General features: G+C 40.7%; 1 protein-coding gene and 1 non-coding gene across 3 annotated transcripts in view; both read right to left on the bottom strand.

The window, feature by feature from the left end:
- LOC145993200 (uncharacterized) overlaps positions 1-22,527 on the bottom strand; it is a 776,759-nt gene that overhangs the window by 691,973 nt on the left and 62,259 nt on the right. Inside the window, exon 1 of one of the 2 annotated variants that reach the window (XM_083129420.1) lies at positions 807-842. The exons of the other annotated variant lie outside the window; for it this stretch is intronic. The gene's annotated coding sequence lies outside the window, so the exon portion shown is untranslated. Of the gene's footprint in view, positions 1-806; positions 843-22,527 lie in introns of those variants that run through there. 2 annotated transcript variants of the gene reach the window in all.
- On the bottom strand, positions 1,483-1,554 carry TRNAT-UGU (transfer RNA threonine (anticodon UGU)). The gene has a single exon. It is a non-coding gene; the product is annotated as a tRNA-Thr (tRNA).

Raw genomic sequence — 22,527 nt, 5'->3', positions numbered from 1 at the left:
TAACGAACCCGGGATTTCTTCATTAAGAGACGAAAGCATGATCTACAAGGCTATCAATTTGCCCATTTCATCTATCATTCATTTATTCTCATCACCATGTTTCGCTGCGACGCCAAGGGTCCCGGGTTCGAATGAATTTCCATTCATCAATTTCACCATTTCATCACTCATCCCCATCTTCGCAAATTAGCCAAGAAGCACAAAACGCGAAGTAAAATAAACTAAACCAATCAATCAATCATCACGTTTGATCGATTGATTTGGTATCTTTTATTTTGCATTTCTGCCACTTTTGGCTAATCGCGAAGATGAAGATGAGTGATGAAGTTAATAAAGAGACACTCACAAAGAACACCTATGCCAAGACCGGGATTCGAACTTGGGACCTCGGGCGTATTAACGCAATGTGCTAACCACACGGCTATGAGGTCGGCCTCATCATCACGATTAACCGAAAATTCACAAAAGCACATTTCATTTACCATAACTACAAACCGCCGGCTTCCGTGCCGGAATGACTAGCCAAGGCTACCGGATACGAATTCCGACTTGGACGTTCCTTGCAAAATAAACGAAGATCAACCTTGGTTCCAACACACACACATTAACAATTTTCTGCTACACTTAAGTAATATTAGACAGATTTCTTCTTATCTTATCGCCAGATATTTGGCAAAAATTTACCAACAAGAGCCTAAAATTGTTATAAATTTATAAATAATTATAATTTGTACATAATAGTGAAATTGCTACGATACTGAATGTAAACTAATTATTAAATTGTGCATAAACTTAGTTCAACTTACCTTCCGCAAATTATCTGCGAAACTACTCCCACCAATATTTCTTACTAAACAATCAGAAACTAACATAACTGCATCTTTTACTATGTTTGGAATGATTACAGACGAACGAATACTACGACAGTACTTGCCGACAGCCCTACGTGTCACCAATAAGGGGGCGACACTCTGTCCCTGACTTTCGCGTCCCAATATTACCGGGAGGAAATATGAGTCGATGCCAACACGTGGTTCTTCACCGAGCGCAAACCCTTTCACAGACGGACTGAAGCTGTCTCGTGACTCGCGCACCAAGTACACGGTTGCACACTGTGCGGCCGGTGCATTGGGCATCGGAACGTGGCGCGCGCTGCTCTGAATCAGTGTTGCCACTTAACCGCACAATATATCTCCAAGAATGCAAATAATTTCTCCCATTCATCGGTGTGACGGAGAGATTGAATCACAGATACGAAATGAACGTTTCCTTTATTTCTCACCTCTGTGGTAGGTTACCTGCAGAACTTAATGCGGGGCTGTATATAAATCGAGTTTCATAACGTATAGTACGAGTGTTTCTTTGATTTTTCATGTAAAAATCCAATGGAAATTAATTGAGTTGCTGTTTTAAGTCCACTTTATGCACAGTAAGGCTAATCGGGACTGGACCTACAGTTTAAAGTGGGATCCGAACCACTTGTGCCTCCACCGGGTATCGAACCCGGGACCCCTTGATTACAAGGCAATGACGCTACCACTGCGCCATGGGGGCCAATGGAAATTAATGATCAATGATTTGGTGCATAAAGAACTATCAACTGATGCATTAAAGTGCATCTCGAAAGATGCACTTTGATGTTAAAAAAGTAAAGTAAATTGCTCCCCTTGTGCTTTGCACCACGCCATGAAAGCGTATAGGCGGTGTGGGGTTAGGGCCCCACACTTTCTTGTTCTCGGCCGAGTTTGGGGTGATGTGATTAGCACCACGTCCCTGGCCGCCTTTACCCCCCAGGGTTTCTTCCAGGTACCCACTCCTCCGTTTGAACAGGTTGAAAAAGTCCCAGCTCTCCCCTTCATGGATCGAACGCGGGTCTCCCGCATGGTAGTCAGACGCCCTAACGACTGAGATACCACGGGTATAATGTACTGCTATAACTGAAGACTAAAATTGGTAAACGCTGTAAGTGCCACAATAATTCAAACACCGTTTTCCATGTTAAACTGTGAAACGTGTCATGCTTTATAATGTGGTAAACGTGAAATGTGGCTGGTAGCCCTCTAAGTAGTTCAAAGGGCGTGTAAAGAGGTCACTAGTGTGCACGTTCTTACGGGCTGATGTGCGGAACGATGCGATTTCCCAACACTTTCGCTTCTGGCACTTACAACGTTTACCACTTTTAGTCTTCAACTCATGAGGGTAACTATGCCTAACCGATGCCATAGTGGTAACTTCCTTTTAAACTGTAGGTCCAGTTTTTAACTCGCCAGCCGGGGGACGACGCTCATGAGGGCAGACAACACACTCCGGAAAGCTTGTGAGGGTGAAGGTGAGGAAGGTTGATTTGAAATGAACACCTCTGCTCACGAGAGAAGGATCACAAAATTTACAGGGAAAACGCCTCGCGTCGCAGTACATTACTATAACCACTACGTCACAGAAAGCAGCTCCCGGTCCTTAGTGGGTCCGATACCACTTTAAACTTTCAGTCATGATCAGTTCTTAAGTGAATAAAGTGGATTTCATTGATTGATTGATTTCCTTAATTTTTCTTGGCTTTCCTGTCATTGTTGGCTAATCGCGAAGATGAAGATGATGGCTGATGGTGCGATGAAACTGACGAAGTAACGCCTACGCCCATGCCGGGATTTGAACTCGGGGCCTTGACGTCGTAGCGATCTATGCTAACCTCTCCGCCAACGAGGCGGATTTAAAACGGGTGCTGGTGCAAAACTGAAAACTGTCACAGCATGCACACAGCACGGGATGAAGCCATAGGTGTCAATTAAATGAAACAATTGAGAAAATACCACAATATATCAAAGTGATGAAGGTAAAGTGCTCCCCTGTGCTTCGCACAACGCCATGAAGGCGTATAGGGGGTGTGGGGGTAACGCCCCACACTTTCTTGATCCGGTCGTGAGTGGGGGTGATGTGATCAGCATCACGCCCCTGACCGCCTTTATCACCCAGGGTTTCCCCCAGGTACCCATGTTATTCGACGCTGGGTGGGCGCCGGGGCCGCTTCCAAATTCCAGGATTTGAACCGGCCGGGGATCGAACCGGGGACCTTTAGCATGGTAGTCAGTAGTGTTGCTCACGGGACGATACGGGACAGGCTTTTAAAAATTCCAGACGAGACGAGATTGATCATGTGTCCCGAGACAAACGAATATTTTCGAGACGAGACAGCATTTCACAGCATTTCCACGAGACGAGACAGTCCAAAGTCTCGTCTCGTGGGCAACACTAGTAGTCAGACGCATTACCGACTGAGCCACCACGGCCACATATCAAAGCGAACCAAGTAAATATCCTTGGACAAGTATCGTTAACTGATGGAGGCACATAAACTGTAGGTCCAGTCCCGATTAGCCTTACTATGCATAAAGTGAACTTATAACACAATCAATTAGTATCGTTACAATTTCCCCAGACCCAGGGGAAAACGCTATCGTCTGGCAACACTGACATGAATGACAAGTTGAGACAACTCTGTGTCGACTCGAATCAGATTGGACAAGACAGCGTTTCGTAAAAAAAAAAAAAAGCACAGAAAGATTTCCGGGGCTTTGCGGGAGTTTGGGTGTGCAACTTTGCGGGAAAAAAGTAGGAAGGGGGACCTCGAGGGGCAGAGTGAGGATGCGTCTTTATTTACAGTGTGCATTTGCCCTTTGCTCCTGAAGGGGGATTTGGCGTTGCGACGCGACGCGACGAATGAACTCGCAGCACGCGAAATTGAAAGGGTGGAGGGGGGAGGAGTTCGTGAACAAGATAGCGTAACTGGTTCATTCTGTGTATGCATTGTCGTGTCTCTGATAAGCATTTTGCTTCGGACTCTTCAATTGACTTCGCATAGGCGTCCCCGGAGAGGGGTCAAATTGCTTCATCGATTACATCGCCGATATGCTATAGGCCAAAAACACCCACGTATCTAAAAATATATTTCTGGGGAGGGTTCCGAACAGTCTTAGAAATAATATAAATGCTTAAATTAATACGTTAATATAATTTATAAGTCTATTAATAATAACCAGTGGCGTAGCATGGACATTTCGGGTGGGAACGCCAAGTCCGAAGGAAGGGTCGGCCCTTTTTTGCTTAATAATTTACTTATGGAATTAGTCGCCACAGGTATTGTTTATTTGCCTGAAGTCAGCTGGGTTTTCAATAAAACATCATCCATTCATGTTTTAGCTAGAAAATTAGATGCCTCACTATGCCACAAATGTTTCGAACTCTGGTGATTTATACCATTTTTTATACCTTTCCGCACGACACAAGTCATTTAAAAAAACCTACCTGAATCACAAGCACCTCTGCACAACAGTAGACGTCATTGTTGTGGAGGATCCAACTACTGATTGATTTGGTTTGTTTTACTTCGCTTTTCTACCACTTTTGGTTAATTGCGAATATGAATATGAGTGATGATATTGATGAAGGGACACTGACAAAGAACACCTGTGCTCACGCCGGGATTCGAACCAAGTACCTCTGCCGTCTTGGTGCACTGTGCAAAGCACAGTGGATGATCCAAATATCGTACACTCTACTGACGTAACAGTGCCGATTAGTAATTCAGACCACTGTTTATTACATCCTGAGAATGCTGATAAACATTTTAAAATAATTTTGTCCAGAGACCATTCGATGTTAAGAGTTTTCAAGTGAATGCTAAACATTTCCATTGACACAATATTAAGCAGTTAGATAATAACGAAAAAATAATAACAATAAAAATAATAATAGTTTTGCGGGTTAAGTGGTAGAGCAGCCACAAGCTGAATTTCTATCACGAGGACTTCACCAACTTATTTGACAAGAACTATGCTGATCTATTAGTTTCTAATGCACATCGCTCTTCGTACGATAAATTATACAATGCAGTGGCCATTAAGAAGCGGTATATTTGATATTGGTAAAGATACGTCAGTTAATATTGCGTATTGTAGCATCATATAGCACGAGTTGCATGAGCGCGAAGAACCTGTTAGGAATTCTACCGCTGTCTTCTGCTTCAGAAGGTAGGAATGGTCACATGAACCAATCACGGTAGACCTACCTCTCTGCTCCGTACGCTGGCGTACGAGAGAGCATTTACGAAGCTTTCCCTCCAGAAAGGCAGCAAGGAATATAGAGTCTTTTATGCCGAACCTGCTCGGCGTCCGGCCAGAAAAGGCATTGAAAAAAGATGCTAGAACGAGTGTTGAGAGTGGAGCGTTGCAAGCGGATCGCGAAAAATAGCTATTATAATGCCATGAAAGTCGAAATTAGTCACGTTTTACTTTATATTCACAGCATTTAAGCATTTTTGAAATTTTAAATCTGGGAACGCCGGGCGTACGGGACTACTATAACGCTACGCCACTGATAATAACATGTAAATTCATTAACATTGTATTGTTACTATTGCATGAATAGGTAAAAAGACGGTGTAAGATTATTATTTATTATTATTATATAACGTACGTGTAGTTAAGATAACCAAAGTTTGTATGATTGATTGATATAACCATATGCAAGATCTTTTGAGTGTAAGAAGGGAAATATTTAGTTCTTTGCCACTAGATGGCTTTGATTAGAAAAAGGGACGTGGCTAGGAACTACAGGAGGTCGGAAGAAAGCAAGCCTCCGGTGGGAACTTTTCATTTCTGTAAATTTGTTTCTTCGTTACTTCATTTATTGAAGGTCAATTGGGGTTTATATTCTTTTCATTGCCATTAATGTTCTCTCAAGTCCTTCAGGCATAATGTTAAATAAACCTCTTTACAATCAAGTCATTACGTATTCTTCCTCAAAACCTACAATTTTACGGCTGAAGCCTTATGATGACCAAAATGTCACTTACCATGTTTAATACCCAAGCCCTTCATATTGATTTGGTCTATTTTACTTCACTTTCCTGCCGCTTTTTGCTGATTGCGAAGATGAGGATGAGTGATGATAAGATTGAATTATTGAAAAGGCACTCACAAAGTACAGTGACCGGCAATAAAAAGTGGGATACCTGGATCCTGAAGTACTAGTTTCCTTGCAGGCATGTGTTGCCGAACTGTACTGCGGTGGGAGAACTTACCGGTACAATTGAAAATTTGCTATTAAAATCCTTTTATCGCCGCAGAGTTAGGTAACACACACAACGCCTTGCAGGATCCAGGTGTCCCAATTTTTATTGCCGGTCACTGTACGCCCATGCCTAGGCCTGGATTCACACCCGGGACACCTGGGGTCGTAACGCGCTGTGTTATCCACTCTGCCACGGAAGTCAGCGCAATATTTGTATAAAAACAACTGCCTTGGCAAGAAAATTAATGTCAAAAAGATAAAGGATTGAATATTTATTGAATAAAAAAACTGATGCAGTCGGTAAAAGGTAAAAAAAAAGGTGAAGTTCCCCGTGCATATAGCACCGTGCCATGAAGACACATTTTAGGGGATGTAGGAGTAGGGCCAAATCAACTGACTGGTATAGAACGTTGTCAATGTAGAAAGCAACGTATTCAGCGTAATCCCATTTTCGATTCGACCATTCTGGAGGCGATGTGATCAGCACCACGCTCCGGTCGCCTTTACCCCGCCGGATTGCCCCATGTACCCATTGTTTGATGCTGGGTGAACCCCAGAAAAGCTTTATGCGGGGCCAAAGCCGGAAAAATTCCGACCTCCGATCGCCCACCCCAGGAATCGAACCCGGGTCTTCCGTGTGGCAGTCAGACGCCATACCGAGTAGACCACCGCGGATCTAATTCTACAAATGCCCAACAAGTCTTTTTTCATTATTTAATTTTAATAGTAAGTTTCTCAGGGAGAGTGGCTGGTCGGACCCCCATGAATATGTCCTTGATGAAGAATAAGTTTACCTACGGAACTGCATTTCCTTACCTAAAACCTTTACTGTTCGCTGAAGTAGTTAAAGAATTGGAAATGATTTCTCCCCAAGTCGATAGCCAAACGTTTCGTTCAATTACAACGTGTTCTATTTCGGCTGCCAGCTTACTCATTCGATGTTGGTACAGTGCCAGGAAATTTCGTGTGGGGAGTCTTGAGGGCAGACGAATTATTTTCCAGGTAGACCCTTTCTTCTCCTCTTGTTAGGGTGACCCGTATTTGGACCCAAACGGACATCCCAAGGAGATCAGTTTACCACTCTCTTTCCATAAAAAATCGGTTAGGCCTCCTAATTATAAAATTATTGTCATTATTAACGAATTGTTATGGATCACATAAGTGATACAGCATAAACAATAAATTAAATATGATCTCTTGCTGTCACAAGGTATTAATTATTATAATCTCGGTGTAACTTAATAGTGTTTCTAGTCCTTTCTGACTGAACTTTGGTGGTAGTCCTACACTGATTGAGGAATACCGGAAGTATCCGAATTGAAACGCCGCCCTAATTTCAAATACTTATATTAAACATAATATACAGGCCAGAACAGTGCGGTAGGTGGTATATGGTAGCTAAGCTGTGGAAATTTTAAATAGGTAATAAATATTAAGGATTCGTTTATTTTGTATCGTTCCAGAGGGGTAAAAAGTGAAAATGGCAACCAATGCTGAAAAAGCGCAAACTGTTTGGTAGTGGGCAAGGAGCTGGAAAGTGAATTAGTCGAGTATTTACTTATCATGGAAAGTAAATTCTATGGTCTTACCAGACAAGATGTTCAGTGGACCTCGCTTACCGAAGGATGTGGGTTAGAGTGGACAGACATTTTCGTGGTTAATTGTCAGAAAATAAATGAAATCTTTTTACTGCACATTTGTCTGATCTAACTTTAAATGTTCTTGTATTTAGAACTTTCATGGGAGACTCAGTCCCGCAGTCGATATTGACTTTCGCTTCCAAGGAGGCAATCTGAGTTGAATTCTCGGTGTTATTCGTCTTAGGTGGAAATTCTATCGTCAATTTTCGCGGCATAAATAGCTCTGGAGCACATCCGAAATCGAGAATATTTGAAATCAAACCTGCGCGCCATCTATATGTCTTCACGGCACGGTGCACACAAACCGAGCATGTTTAGTGGGCCTCGTTTACCGAAGGATGTGGGTTAGAGTTAGGTTTGCCAACCTTAAAGAATAAAATAGGTACGACTCATCGCACCAAGCTCAAACACCTTCTTGGTAAAAGGACGTATACAGATATACAGACTCCTCTAAAGCTGTAATACTGTAACAAAATATTTCAAAATGAAATACCATAAATATATTTATACAGTCTCTAGTTCGTACTCGTTCAAATCGTCCACGCACGAGTGTAATGCTACGTTCGAGCTGTCAGTTTCAGCCCACAATCATACATTCTATTCTAGTATATCACTATGTATTGGTAAGATATACTAAACTACGATCTAACGTGAGGATCATGACTATGCTTACTTATGTTTCAATTTCACTGCGTCTTTCATCTCACGATCAACAATTGAGGGCCCACTACCACAGACAAATTACAATTATACGTGCACTATTTGTTTCGAGCGTATAATGCTCGTTTTGCCTGTTCGAGCGTTATTCGCTCGAGAGAAGAACCTCTCAATTTCGTACGCTATCTAGCGTCGTTAGTGCGAACTATTTGGCGCTCAAGCGAAATCCTTTTTCTGCAAAACACTAGTTTGCTTCAAACTCACTCCTTTTCTGTGACCGATCGAAACAACTTTTCCAAGCGACAATGAAAGTGGAGTAAGACTTCCATTTCATTCATGCCCGTTTCTCCCAGTACCGAAGAACTTGTTGGCCCAAGTGATAACACGCGCCAGAACGGAAGTACCGTTTCGCCCAGAGGGAAATGTGAAAGTAAAAATTAAAATATACCTAACCTAACCTCACTGACTAATGCTATTGTTGATATTGTGTTTGTACTGTGTATTCTTATGTACATGTATCTGCATTTCTGTTATTAATGCATTACACAATGCGACAAGGCTCCCCTTTGGAAGCCACACCTGATTCTTTGGAATTTTACTTTCACATTTCCCTGCACATTCAAAAAATTTCACTCTGGGTGAAACGGTACTTCCGTTCTGGCGCGTGTTATCACTTGGGCCAATAAAACATGTTTTTCGGTACTGGGCGAAAGGGGAATGGGCAAGACGGGAAGACACGCTTTCTCTTACATGAAGGCTTATATTCTCGTAAAACTGCTGAAATTTTCTGTTTCCCAAAGTAGTACATTTTTAACTATGTTCTTATACAGACACTACGACATAACTAAGCTATTCTCAAATATGCTTTTTTAATCAGAAACGCAAACTACGAAACACTAAAATATGCCCTATACTATTTTTTGACTTTCTTTGTTTTCTCATTTCAAAGTTTGTAGGATGTAAATATTACAAACCATGGCACAAGAAGAATATATCGGAAGACGCAGGAGTATCTGTGCTTGGGGAGGGGGAGGGTTGCAAACCCCAATCCTATCCAGGGCGCCAAAGGGTCTTGCTACTGAGCTGATCCTCTGCACCGCGACGAGCCAAAGATGCTAGAAAAGCGACTGTGCATGCAATGCAGCACAGCGCAAAAACGTTAACACTTTGTTTTGAAGCCCTAAAAAGGTTGTCGACATTTCAGAAATGCCAAAGGGATTGCCTTTCTGTGCAAAAAGTTACCCCGTTTGCTTCTAAAGGAACGGCTACAATGTGCCGTTCCAGTCACCCTGCAGTGTCCTGCACATCGTTATATATAGAGCAGAGAATAAGGGGACGAAATGCCTCTTTCGTAGGAATTCTGGAGACACCGCCGTGTAAGAGATTGCCCGAATGACGTCGCTCAGGAAAAGAAAGGACATGCTTCATAACGGGGAGGTTCGAAGTCAGGGACGGCGACGAGAACGGCGTTAATGTGAGTCTGTGGAAGCAGCCGAGGCAGTTTCCCGAGAGAGAAATGAAAGCAATGTCTCCATTTGACACCCAACTGCAACGTCAGCAGCTACTGGAGGAGGGGTACCGTTCCAGTCACATGCCTTGTAAATGAGGACTGGAATTGATATTCACGCAGAACAGCACACGTAATATCGTACCATGTAATGGCCCTGTGCATCTACAGGGTGTCTACCAAATAACAAATCCAAAATTCTTGACTCTTTCATGACTTTTTCTTGACCTTCTTTCCTTTCTCTTGATCTTTTTTCCCCCTTTTTTTAACATTTATTTAATACTTAATGAAAAAATCCTACCACAAGGCCGTTAAGAAGAAAACAAGAAATTTAGGCTTGCTTTAATTATTAATGCATGTAAAAATGAATGCTCCAGACTTCAACCTGGATGTGGAATGGCCACAATACAATTTTAGATTTCCAAGTCAAGAAGGTGCTAAAATATTTTTCGAAGCAGCTAAAGAGATAGGTTTGGAAGCTAGCAAAGAGAAAACTAAATATATGCTTACAGGCCTAAACCAAGTGTTAGGTAATCATCAAAATCTAATTATTGATTACAACTCGTTTGAACAAGTTTCCAAATTCAAGTACTTAGGAGTATTAATAACAAATGATAATGATATTAAAGAGGAAATAAAAAGTAGGCTTAATTCAGGAAATGCATGTTACTTTTATCTTCATAAACTTTTGTCGTCTCGTTTAATATCTAAGAAACTAAAAGTTAAAATATACAAAACCGTAATTTTGCCTGTAGTATTATATGGATGTGAAACTTGGTCCCTTACATTGAAAGAGGAACATAAATTGAGAGTATTTGAAAATAAGATCCTTAGGAAAATCTTTGGACCTAAAAGGGATGAGGAGACAGGTGAGTGGAGAAGGTTACATAATTTAGAAGTACATAATTTGTATTCATGTCCAGATATTATTAGAATAATTAAATCAAGAAGACTTAGGTGGGCAGGCCATGTGGCACGAATGGGAGAGGAAAGAGGAGTTTACAGGATTCTTGTTGGGAAACCTGATGGTAAGAGACCTGTAGGAAGGCCAAGACGAAGATGGAGGTATAACGTTGAGATGGTCCTAAAGGAAATTGGTAGGGATGGAAAAGAGTATATAGATCTTGCTGAAGATAGGGACAGATGGAAGGCTTGTGTTGCTGCAGCCTTGAACCTTCGGGTTTAAGAAGGCTAGAGAGTTAGTTAGTTCAAGTCAAGAAAGTATAGGAGAAATGAAGAAATTATGTTTGTGGTCAAGAATTTTAGATTTCCAAAAATTAAAAAAATTCTTGACCACAAACATAATTTCTTGACTTTTCCTTGACTTTCTTGACCTACCTGTTGTTGATTTCCTGACTTTTTCTTGACCTACCTGTTGTTGATTTCCTGACTTTTTCTTGACCTACCTGTTGTTGATTTCCTGACTTTTTCTTGACCTACCTGTTGTTGATTTCTTGACTTTTTCTTGACCTACCTGTTGTTGATTTCTTGACTTTTTCTTGACCTACCTGTTGTTGATTTCCTGACTTTTTCTTGACCTACCTGTTGTTGATTTCTTGACTTTTTCTTGACCTACCTGTTGTTGATTTCCTGACTTTTTCTTGACCTACCTGTTGTTGATTTCTTGACTTTTTCTTGACCTACCTGTTGTTGATTTCCTGACTTTTTCTTGACCTACCTGTTGTTGATTTCTTGACTTATTCTTGACCTACCTGTTGTTGATTTCTTGACTTTTTCTTTACCTACCTGCTGACTTCTTGCCTTTTCTTGACCTACCTGCTGATTTCTTGACTGGTAGACACCCTGATTTATAACAAATCTGCAAGGATTGTAGCATGGGCAGTGTGCGAATTAAAGGGGGCCAGGGATTTCTCCCCATAAAAAATTATCCCGGCAAAATAAAATTATTTTTATCCCTACCAGGGATGTTGTTATCCCCCTTAAAGAAAATTGTACTGAAAGTATATCGTCCACCATTTCTTAACTATGTGACAATCCCAATTGATCATTGCCGAAAAGTATGCGGCCTTGTGGATTAAAGGACACCATTCTAAAACTAACCAACCTCACCGAGCCAACAGCAGGCTGTTTTCAGCATAGGTTTTCGTGGCATAGTGATGATATTTTACATACACTAAAATGTTCACAAGAAACGTGTACGTCGGTTTAATGGACATTAAGTTTGAAATTGGGTCAAGTTTTCGATGTTATTAGTCCGATAGCTTTTTTGTGTACGAGATTGGGTTTTCTTAGAAAGTACATACACTAAGTGTTTCTAACTTATGTGTAAATATTATAAGATTTAATGCCGTAGATTAGAACCAATTTTCTAAGGCACTTAGAACCGCAAGGTAATACTTTAATTTACTGACTTGTATACAAATTTGCATACCACAAAAAATATCCCCCTTCCCAAAGCAAAAAGTTTAATTCGCACAGTTTACATGGGTTTGGTATTTTGTTATGTTGGGAATTTTAATGCGACAGGGAAGGCGATGTTCAATTGTTCTGTATCGACTAACCTGTATGTAAGCCACTGGTGGCTGCAAATTGGGATATTTTTATTGTAAATGAGAAAGAGAGCAATTCCTGAAAAAATGTCAACCTTGATTGTCACAATTATATCAGTGAAGAGCAATGCGTTGTACATTGTCTTAAGGCGAGGAGATACAATTACGCACCAATTGTGCATTTATTTCAGTATCGCCCGAATGGGCACTGCTACTAAAACAAACCCTGGGTGTATCCAAGAGTATGAATTTCTCTGCATCTTGCAAGTGCAAACATTTTGTTATGTTGATATTAAATTGGACACAATGTTTTAAAAATATGATGAATAATAATTTTCGGAATACCATGTATTCCTTATGGGGAATCAACTTCAACATCAAGTTACGGCTAATCAAATGGAAGTTTCGACTTTTCCGCTGGTGAAATTCATCTTCAAACTGCCCTCTTCCTGTTGACATCTCTTTCTATTCCATCGGAAGTTTATATTCACAAGAGAATGAATCAAATCATACTCCCATATGATCAATGCTTTCTTCCTTGCCTCCTGGCAGTGTTGCCAAACCTGATGGGCATAAAAGAACTAAATTTCACCTTAAATGGAGTTAAAACTGACTCTCATGGAGCTAGATTTACGATGGCTGGATAAATTGCCTTCTAGGATAATGTTAGTTGTCAAAGGGGTGGGGCACTGCTATTATCGTCAACTCTAAATTGATGACAATTTATTCTTAGTTTTCAACATCTAGATCCGGCGGCATCGCCCATCTCAATAATCCACCGACGGTGGTATGAAATCGAAAGTAAAGAATTCCCTGACGACAATATTATGTCAATTTCACGTCTAGCATTGCGCTATAAAGAAGTAGCTGGGGAGATAAGAGAGAGTGGGGCGACGCAGCCAATATAACAATATCACGTCACGTGCAAAATGTATAATTATGACGAAAGGTGGTATATGTGGCTAATTTGTGAAGATGGGGATGAGTGATGAAATTGATGAATGGACATTCGCAAACAACTAAGGCCGAGCGGGATTCGAACCCGGGACTCTAGGCCTCGCAGCGCGATGTGCTAACCACTCGGCCACAGGGTCCGGCTAGAGTGCACGAAAGAGCCAGATCTGGCTTCAAGAGAGCTAAGTTGGCGCACTGCCATGGACGGAAGGGGTTGGGAAGACTCCCGTGGAAATTGTATCGCATGCCCTCAAAAAAGAACATCTTTAGAGTGTTATATACATGTGTTTCTAAACTCTTAAAATTTGTCTAAAAAATTACCTCATCAAGTGCTATTCCACCAACTTTTGATTCAGAAAATTCAGATTCACAAGTTGTCAATTGTGTCAGTCTGTTTTATCTTCAAATGTATTTTTATGTACAGGATGTTTCCGTGACAAAAGCATCAATATGAGGTAAGGAGCCCCTGTCCGAAAATGACTCGTTCAGAAGTTACAAGGCAAAATCATAGTGAAGAGAAGGGTTAGTCAGCACTTTTCTTTCTTCCTTTCTCTCTCTCATATGCCAGTTTCTCCATTTCTTCAGTTTTTCTATCTCTGCGTGTGTGTGCGCCTCGTTCCTTTATTTCTCTATCTTTATCTGCCTCACAATTATTATTCTCTTCTCTTTCCTTTTCTCTCTCTCTCTCTCTCTCTCTCTGTCTGGGTCTTTGATTCTCATCCTCAATCGCTCATTCTCAACCTCTTCTTACATCTTTTCTTTATCTTCTCCTTTCAAAATCCTTCTTTCTGCTGCTTACTGGCCTTGAGATATAATGCGTAGTCGCTGGCCTCCACAAGTGGAGCTACTTGCACAATCCTGGCTTTGAGAGTAATTGAAACAGCGAATCTGTCATAATAAATTTCTACAGCGATCCGTCTACTAGATGCAATTATTATTAATGGCACGCCCAGCGCTCATAGTGCTAAATGAAACACTAGCAATTAAGTCTCATAATACAAAATGTAACGTGCAGTAATTAGAGCGTAATTATTAACCTTGTAATTTTGACAATTAAAGAACATTTAACGAGCATATTCTGCTACCGCATAGTTTGGACCTCAGGCATACCAATTGTAAATAGCTCAACAGCTGAATTGCTGTAATGATATAGAGATTAGGATAAGAAATATTACGTAATACACAATTTATATTTTGTTCTTTATATCTCACTGGAACCGCTGCGTATCTGTCAAGTGCGAGACCCGGGTTCGATTTCCGGTATAGTTGATCCCAAGTGGGGGATTTTTCAAACCATGATTCTGCATACTGTAGCTCTGGAGTTCGCACAGCCTTCACTATTTTCTGGGTTACCAACAGTTGAAGAGGACGAACAGACATCATTTTCAGCCTTCGCTGAGTAGCATGGCTGCAAAAACCATTAAAATTCCAGCAATAAAACCGAAGTTGAAATTTTTTGAGGAAGTTTTAACTTTAATTTTGATGAAGTTGGTTCAACGACTTTTTGTACAACCACTCCTCAGATTTTCCATATTATGTTCTTTCCATGTTGCATGAGTTACGAAACTCTACTATCGGACTGTGGTCCTCTTCCTGACTTTATACGCGTATTATTATTTATTTATGTTTAATGTATTTAATAGGAAAATAATGAAAAGAATACTAACAAAAAGTATGAAAGTATGCTAAAATACTCGGTGGTTGTTCAACACTGCAACAATATCAGTAACAGCCCCTGCTGTTACCATTTGGCAAAAAAGTTCAATCAACAGATACTCTTCAGGAGTATTGAAGTTAGAGGACATTACCCAATTTTGCTTGTGAAAATTTGAAAAGAAGACTTATATTTAATTTTCGTTTAGAAACGTTTGTAAGCAATTACATTTTAAAAATATGATATGAAATGTAGATTCATGAAGTAACTCCAACTCATATTATGTTTTAATTAATCTAAAAGTTCTAATTTAGAAACAAAAATTTAGGTTTTCTTCCTTGACTAACCTGATAAAAGTATCAATATTATATTAAAAGTAACGCAAGCGCCATCTCCCGTTTTAGTGTTCATTACATTTTTGCTTTGGACAAGTTGAAGATTAGTCGCACATTTTCCGCATGTTTCCTTTGAAATTTTGGAAAGTTTCCTTTACGCAACATTCAAAAGATCCACGACAACTAAGAGTCACCGTCCAGAAGTAATTCCCCTGTCAAACTGTCTTGAAAGTTTCAAGTACGAATGGCAACTTGCTGGCAGAACATGAAATCGTGGAAGGAAGACGTTTCCGTTAGCCAAACCCTCACGTATTTGTTTGCTTTCAACTTCATCTTTCTACGCTTCTTGTTGCTTTACGACCACCGTTAATTCACATTTTTGCCGTTAGATGGCTCTTCTTTTTGCGTGTTTGTGCGATGTTTATTCTCCGTCACTTCTTTGTCAGTTTATGACTTTCCTTTATGGCATTTTCGCTCAATTTTTGAAGCTTTATACTGCTTGAATATGGAACGTATAGGGAGGGTGACTATTAAAAAGGGCACTGTTCTATCCTCGACCCGCCCTTACGGTTTCCTGGAAAGTGGGAAAAAAGAAGCAGGTATATTTGACTAAACTCTAACGACTTCAGATACCATGAACTGGTATCAAAGTTTCGTTCCCCTGAATTTATTACTGTCTTTAAGAGTCCTCGAGAAGTATTCCCAGAGTCAGTTTACGACAAAATCATGACGCTACATTCAGTATCAGGCATAGTCCAGTGTTGCTGGAAAACTATCTTCCAGAAGCCATGCTTTGGAAGAGGTCCTCCATAATGGAGGATATTTCCAGACACCACCTCTCCCGATTTTTATCATCTCTTCTCCTTTCTCCCGTTCTAGTTGCCGCTGGGGGTCTTTTTTGAACGGAAACTGAAAAACCATAAAGGAAGCCGAACGAAAAGACGCGCCAAACTGGAGAAGTAACTAAAAATCCTTTCTCCAATTCTAAAACGTAAGCTTAAGAGCCAAGAAATAAAATGGAGACCTTTCCCGCCTCGCCATTCGTCGAACGGACATTTTTTGAAACTTTTACGGTCGGATACCGAAGAGTAAAAGTCAAGCCGTAAATGTTATACGACTCTGTTTGGATTTTTCCCTTTCTTTTTTTTCTTAAATTTCCTTTTGTTTCTCTTTCTCGCTGGCCCGATAGTGCGAAGAAACTTTCGGCCCTTTCTCTTTCGGGGAGGAAAAGACGTTAGATCCGTTAATGGCAGTGTGTTAACAGCGCACATAAGCATTACTGCTGCCATTCCTTTCTCATTAGTTATAATTTCTTGTCTGACGAGTTTCGCCCTTGTGTACTCATCGTAACATCCCTAAATGTGCGTTACCCACTCGAGCTGAATTGCGCGGGAAACTGATATCTCAACATTGGACATGTCCGAAAGCTATGACACGCACCCACCAGCCTGTGTAAAGTAACTTCAATATTTTGAAACACAATATACATATTTACCATTAAACTTACATTTCGTAACTTTATCCATGTCCCCAACAACTAACATTCTTAAACATATTAAAATGAATGATTAACCAACTTACAAATTGTCACATTCATATCAGCAGTGGCGGCGATTGGGTTCCAAAATTGGGGGGCCAAGGTGGCAAAACTGGGGGCAAGGACATTTTACTTTATCTTGGTAGATAAGGTTTAGCATAGTGCAGGAGCAAAAGTTGCAAAAAGTGGGGGGCAACTGCCCCCCTCGCCCCTCCTAATCGCCACCACTGCAGATCAGTGTCTATATCAACGAACCTCATCCATTCATTCATTTTTAGAGAGTTTTACATAAAGGTTGGTCGCTAACTACAAGCTCTTGTAATTGTGTCATAGAGTTGAAACTCTAGTAGTCATTGGCAAAGTCGTTACGTGTGCAAGACCAAGCGAGCATCCTCCGAGAATGACTGCGCAGTTCGGTCTTGAGAGTCGTGGACTAGAACTGAATGTCTTTCTCCAGCGCCAAATATGATCAGTGTATAAAACTAAGAACACATTGCTTTCCCCGCGTTTTAAACTTGTTTTTCACCATAGAAATCACATAACATTTTTAAATGTCCTCATATATACATTTCCACATATGAGAAGAAATTTAACCAAAAACTTGCTGACTTTCTACCTCCGTGATTTCAAACAAATGAACGAACCCATGAGTCAAGTACTCAAGCCTGCAACGGTGCGTGCTCCGTGCTATGGTCTCGATTGGTCATTTAATTGGCGCATTAGAACTGGCTGTACTTGGTGACGTCACTTCCGACAAGAACATAATTAAAGTCTGCTCTTTGTACATTTCGGACACAGCCATTACGGGCGGGCAAAGCTGGTATAATCCGAAAGGTTGAATGACCGACTGTGTTAAGTGATCGACTTTTGATCTAGCACCGAAATTCCCAGGTTTGATTCTCGGCTTGAGCGTGGGTGTTTTTGTGTGTGTCCAGTCATGTAGTGAAATGGAAATCATAAATAAAGGGTAAAGAATAAAGAAGAAGGGAGAAATCCGACAAATACTGGGTAACAGACGTCCCGGTATATTATAAGGCACCAGGATAAAAGCTCCTCCTAGACTCCATTTTCAGAACTGAACGCACAAAACTCGGAAACTTCAAGGGAAAGAGAAGCTGCTGAATCTTTCCCCGAGAACATGTTTTCATGTATTCCCTTTGCCTTATTCTCATAGGATTATCTTCCCGTCCTGGGGGAATCTGAGCATGTTTCAAGAACTAACACAGCGTAGTCTTCTTGTAGAGCAACGTTTATTGATTTGACATCTTCTATAGGCTCAGATAAGGAATGTTTCAGAGGATAGACTGCGTCGCAGTTCGTCAGACTGTCAACAAGTTCATTCAAGTATCAGGTAAATAACGTCTTCTTCTGTCCCACTCACTCATTCATTCTTTATCGTCTTACTCTTTATTTTTCTATCACTATATATTTCTCCTAATTCTCTTATTCTATCTTATCACTTCCTCGCAATTCTAACCCTTCCATTATTTTCTCGTTTTATATTTTCTCGTGTTTGTGTTCAATCTCTCTCTTGTTTCATCTTTCCATTTATTTTGTTTCTTCTCAGTTCTTCCTTGTTTCTTTTTCCCCGTCTCTAGTTTTTCTTTCTCTCTGTTTCTCTCCACTTCTCTTATTTTCATTTGCCCTTGTTCTTTCCTCCTCTCTCTCTACGTTCATTTCTTTTAATGTCTTTCTTCTTTATTTCTTCCTTGTTCTCTTTCCTCTTCTGCTAAGTTTTACTTTCTTTTTTCTCTTTCTTTCCTTTCCATTTCTTCCTTGTCTTCCTTTATACTTCTCTCTAGTTTTACTACCCATTTCTTCCTTTTTCTTCATTCCTCTTCTTCAGTTTCTCTTTGTCTTCTTCCCTTGCCCCTTCCTTTTGCTTTCGATATCTATTTCGTTTATTTTTTAATACTCAATCCACATTAGCTTTTCATTCTTTCTTCACGTTTCTATCTCGCTTTTTTTTTACCTTTCTTTCTCTGAGCCTCTTCCATTGTAGGGTACTATTTCTCGAAACCTGAAAAAGGAACCCTGTGCGAGAGTCGTATCCGTCCTTCTGTATCTCGGGGACTATGGAATCACGATTTGGAGGATTGATACTGCTACCTAATAGTGCCTACATCTGGAACACCCATCTTTTTCTACAACCGACCACCATAACGCCACATAAATTTATTTCATTGGCCTGCCTACTGTCTGTCGAGTTGAAACAATAATGACACATTATCTCCGAAACCATTCTAACTGTAAACATGAAATGTACTGAGCTGAATTAACTGCGAATTATAATTAATTTGGTGCGATATGCATCATCTCGATTAGTCCACGAGTCAACAATCGAAACCAATCGATAGCTATACATTTCTCAGAAAGTGTAGAAGATGAAAACATAAAATTCGGGCCACATAAACATATGGCTGTACGAATCTTACATGATAGCGTATCAATCCATAGGATTGTATGTTTATTTTATTAAGTCTCTCTGAACGCTTCATGTTGACCAGGGCATTCACTTGTTTTTCTCTCAGCTGTCTCAAGCCTCTTAGGCATGTTTACAATGCATTGTGTTGTGCCATGCAAACCTCCTGAGCATTCAGGAAACAGGTAACACTTCTGGGTTTGGTGTCAGCGGTTTGCATGGTAGCAATTATGATAATAAACACGATTCGGCGATTCGGCATCGAGGAAGAGCTCGATGGCCAGGGAATATAGAGGTGAGACAAGCTGGGAAGTGGCTGGACTTTGGGAATTGAGAGCATAGAGAGAGGAGGTCAGCAAGGCAGGAGGTGAAGAGTAGTACAACGCTCTGGTCAACAAATAGGAGAGAAGCTCACAGAGGACTTCGCTATTTTCATTCAGCTAAGAGACTTCAGTTAGACAGGTAATTATCCTACACCCAGCCATGATACAGGTTCAACGGTTCTCAAAATCCAACGAGTTGCCATTGTCTTTTCAGTAGTTTAATTCCTTTGTGTAATTTGTACCTTTCGCATGCCAAGCAATAACTCGTCATGTCAATGACGAGTGGTCTCATCAAGAGGATGAATGATGAGTAGTTTACATCACCCCATCAGTTAACTGGTTCAGATCCCACGAACTTTAAGGTTCGTTACGTGGTGGAGATTAGCGGTTCTTTTCATTTTTTCAGAAATGAAAAGAAATTTTTTACCAGTTTAAATTCAACCCCACCCCAAATATTGACACATGGTCAACTCCCACCTTAAAATTTTGCTCATTTATTTAGTTTCGTTAGTATGTCCTTGCCATATTTTATTTTGAAAATACATAGGGCTTAAAGCTTTTGCATTTATGGGGGGAGAAGAAGTTATTGGTGCCATGATAGATGTCGAGCTTTCACCTTGCTGATGAACTCGACGAAACATTAGATCAATTGTTAGATATAGCACGAGGGACTACAAGTTTTAATTTAGATGTCAGCAGTCCAGCTGCAAGTTCCACCCCCAAATTTAAACGTAGCCCAATTTTAACTAGACGCCTTCAGCGAGAATTATTGGAAAAACAGAGATGTGAACCACAATTAGAGCAACAGGATCAGGATTTTAGAGATTTAGACCAAACACAATTCGCAACAATGGCTCAGTCGCAGTTTGTTCCCCCAACTATTTTAGAGGGTATCCCATTTCAGGGGATAGCCGGGGAGGATGTTTCAAAATTTTTAGATAAAGTGGATAGCCTTGCCATATTAAATGGATGGAATAATGCCCGTAAACTGGAATTATTTCCAGCCCTTCTGGCCGGGCCAGCATTACGATGGTACCAATCCTGGAAAGATGGTACAGACAATCAGGAAGTTACTTACGAGGAGATACAGAAAAAATTTAAAGACGAATTTACAGGGTCCTTGGATCAACTTCAGATCGAGGAGCAAATTCGATATAGATTACACAAAGAAACTGAGCCAGTTACGAATTATGTTCGGGACAAACAATTACTTCTACTCAAGGCAGACCCCAAAATGAGTATTCAACAACAGATCAAACAGATCATATTAGGCTTACAGGTGGATTACATGAAAGATATCCACCATAAAGAGTATGAGTCCGTGCATGGGTTGCTTAAAGATTTAAAATCCTTTGAGAAACTCCAATTTTTGATGAGACAGCGCAAGCTGAAGGAATTGAGGTACGAAGAGCAAAGAGAGAGTTTATTCTCTCCTTTGCATAATACACCAGCACTTTCGCAACAGCAGCAGATTTTACTGCAGAGTAACAATCTGGCTACTGCTGAGTCAGCGCAAGCGCGACCCACTTCAGACATTGAGGCAAAATTCAAAGCATTGCAAAAGGAGGTTGAGCAACTAAAATTATTTAACAATCCTCCCAATACCAAAGCTCAAGTCCAGGCTCAGGAAACTGGTCTGGAAGCGAGATTAGCCAGTCTCACTTTGAGATTGGATAGCATGGAGGAGCACAAACAGAACCCTGGCACCGACTCATCTACTCCACAACAATTTAGAGAACCTTATTATAAGGATAATTATCAGTCAAGTAATAATTATAGAGGCTCCTATCGGGGTAATAATAATAGACGACAATTCAATAGGGGGTACAGGAATGGACGTAATAATAATGGTAACAACACAGATCGCAATAGGCGATACGGTAATACCCAACAATGGCGAGGACGTGGAAACTTCCGCGGACAGAACTCGCGGGGTTCCTCGTCTTCAGCAGGGCGAGACCAGGAAAACAGGGAAGAGCAACGGGGGAGACCTCGCTGCTCAATTTGTAATTACCCTAATCACACAGCAGCCACTTGTTTTCAGAACACGGAGGCTTTAAACGAACAATGACTGCCCATAGAAGAGACGTATGCGCAGATTTCGTTGGCAAACAGATATTAGTCTCTACTTTCCCCTATGAGGAATTAATTTATATTAACGCAGTATTAGGGGGACAACGTCAGAGGTTTCTCGTGGATTCCGGAAGCCAAGTATCCGTCACCAGTGATCGAGGCATTCCTACAACCGCCAAACGTTTCAAAATTCATACGGCCATAAGGGGAGTAGCAAAAGAACAGATTGAAATTAAAGAGATTGTCCTATTAACTTTTGCAATAAACGGCCGCAATTTTACCCATCCTTTTCGGATGATTCCAAATTTTGAACATGGGACAATCCTGGGAAACGATTTCTTAAGAGCTCATAAGGCAAATTTGGATTTTGATCAAAATCGACTCACATTGAGGAGATTTGGTACTCCTCCGCGGAACCAGTTAAGGACGGAACACCGAAAGACCTTTGACGTTTCCATAAAAGTTGCTAGTCTGATCAGGGATTTATATGTGCCGGAATTTGTAACTTCCAGACAAATTAGAATCAAACCTAGATCTCATTTGTGCATTCCTGTCAAATTGACAAATTCTAGTAATCAAAATTTAACTTATTTGGAGCCAGATTTACAGTTTCAAATGGACACAGGCTTAATGGTGCCTCGAGCCATTGTAAATCCGGAGTCATTTTTAATTTGGATTACTAATCCAAATTCTTACAAAGTTAAAATTAGGAAAGGGGCACGCTTAGGTACCGCAGAGGCATGGCAAAATCCAGTACCAGCTTCACGTCATATTGCAGACGACGAAGGACCTAACGTTATGGTGACCAAGGAAACTGGCACTGTGACAAAACCAGTGCACGACATT

This window comes from Lepisma saccharinum, chromosome 1 (genome assembly GCF_977018435.1).
Source record: "Lepisma saccharinum chromosome 1, izLepSacc3.1, whole genome shotgun sequence".
NCBI classification, from domain to species: Eukaryota; Metazoa; Arthropoda; class Insecta; order Zygentoma; family Lepismatidae; genus Lepisma; species Lepisma saccharinum.
This window is presented reverse-complemented; position numbering and strand designations above follow the sequence as displayed.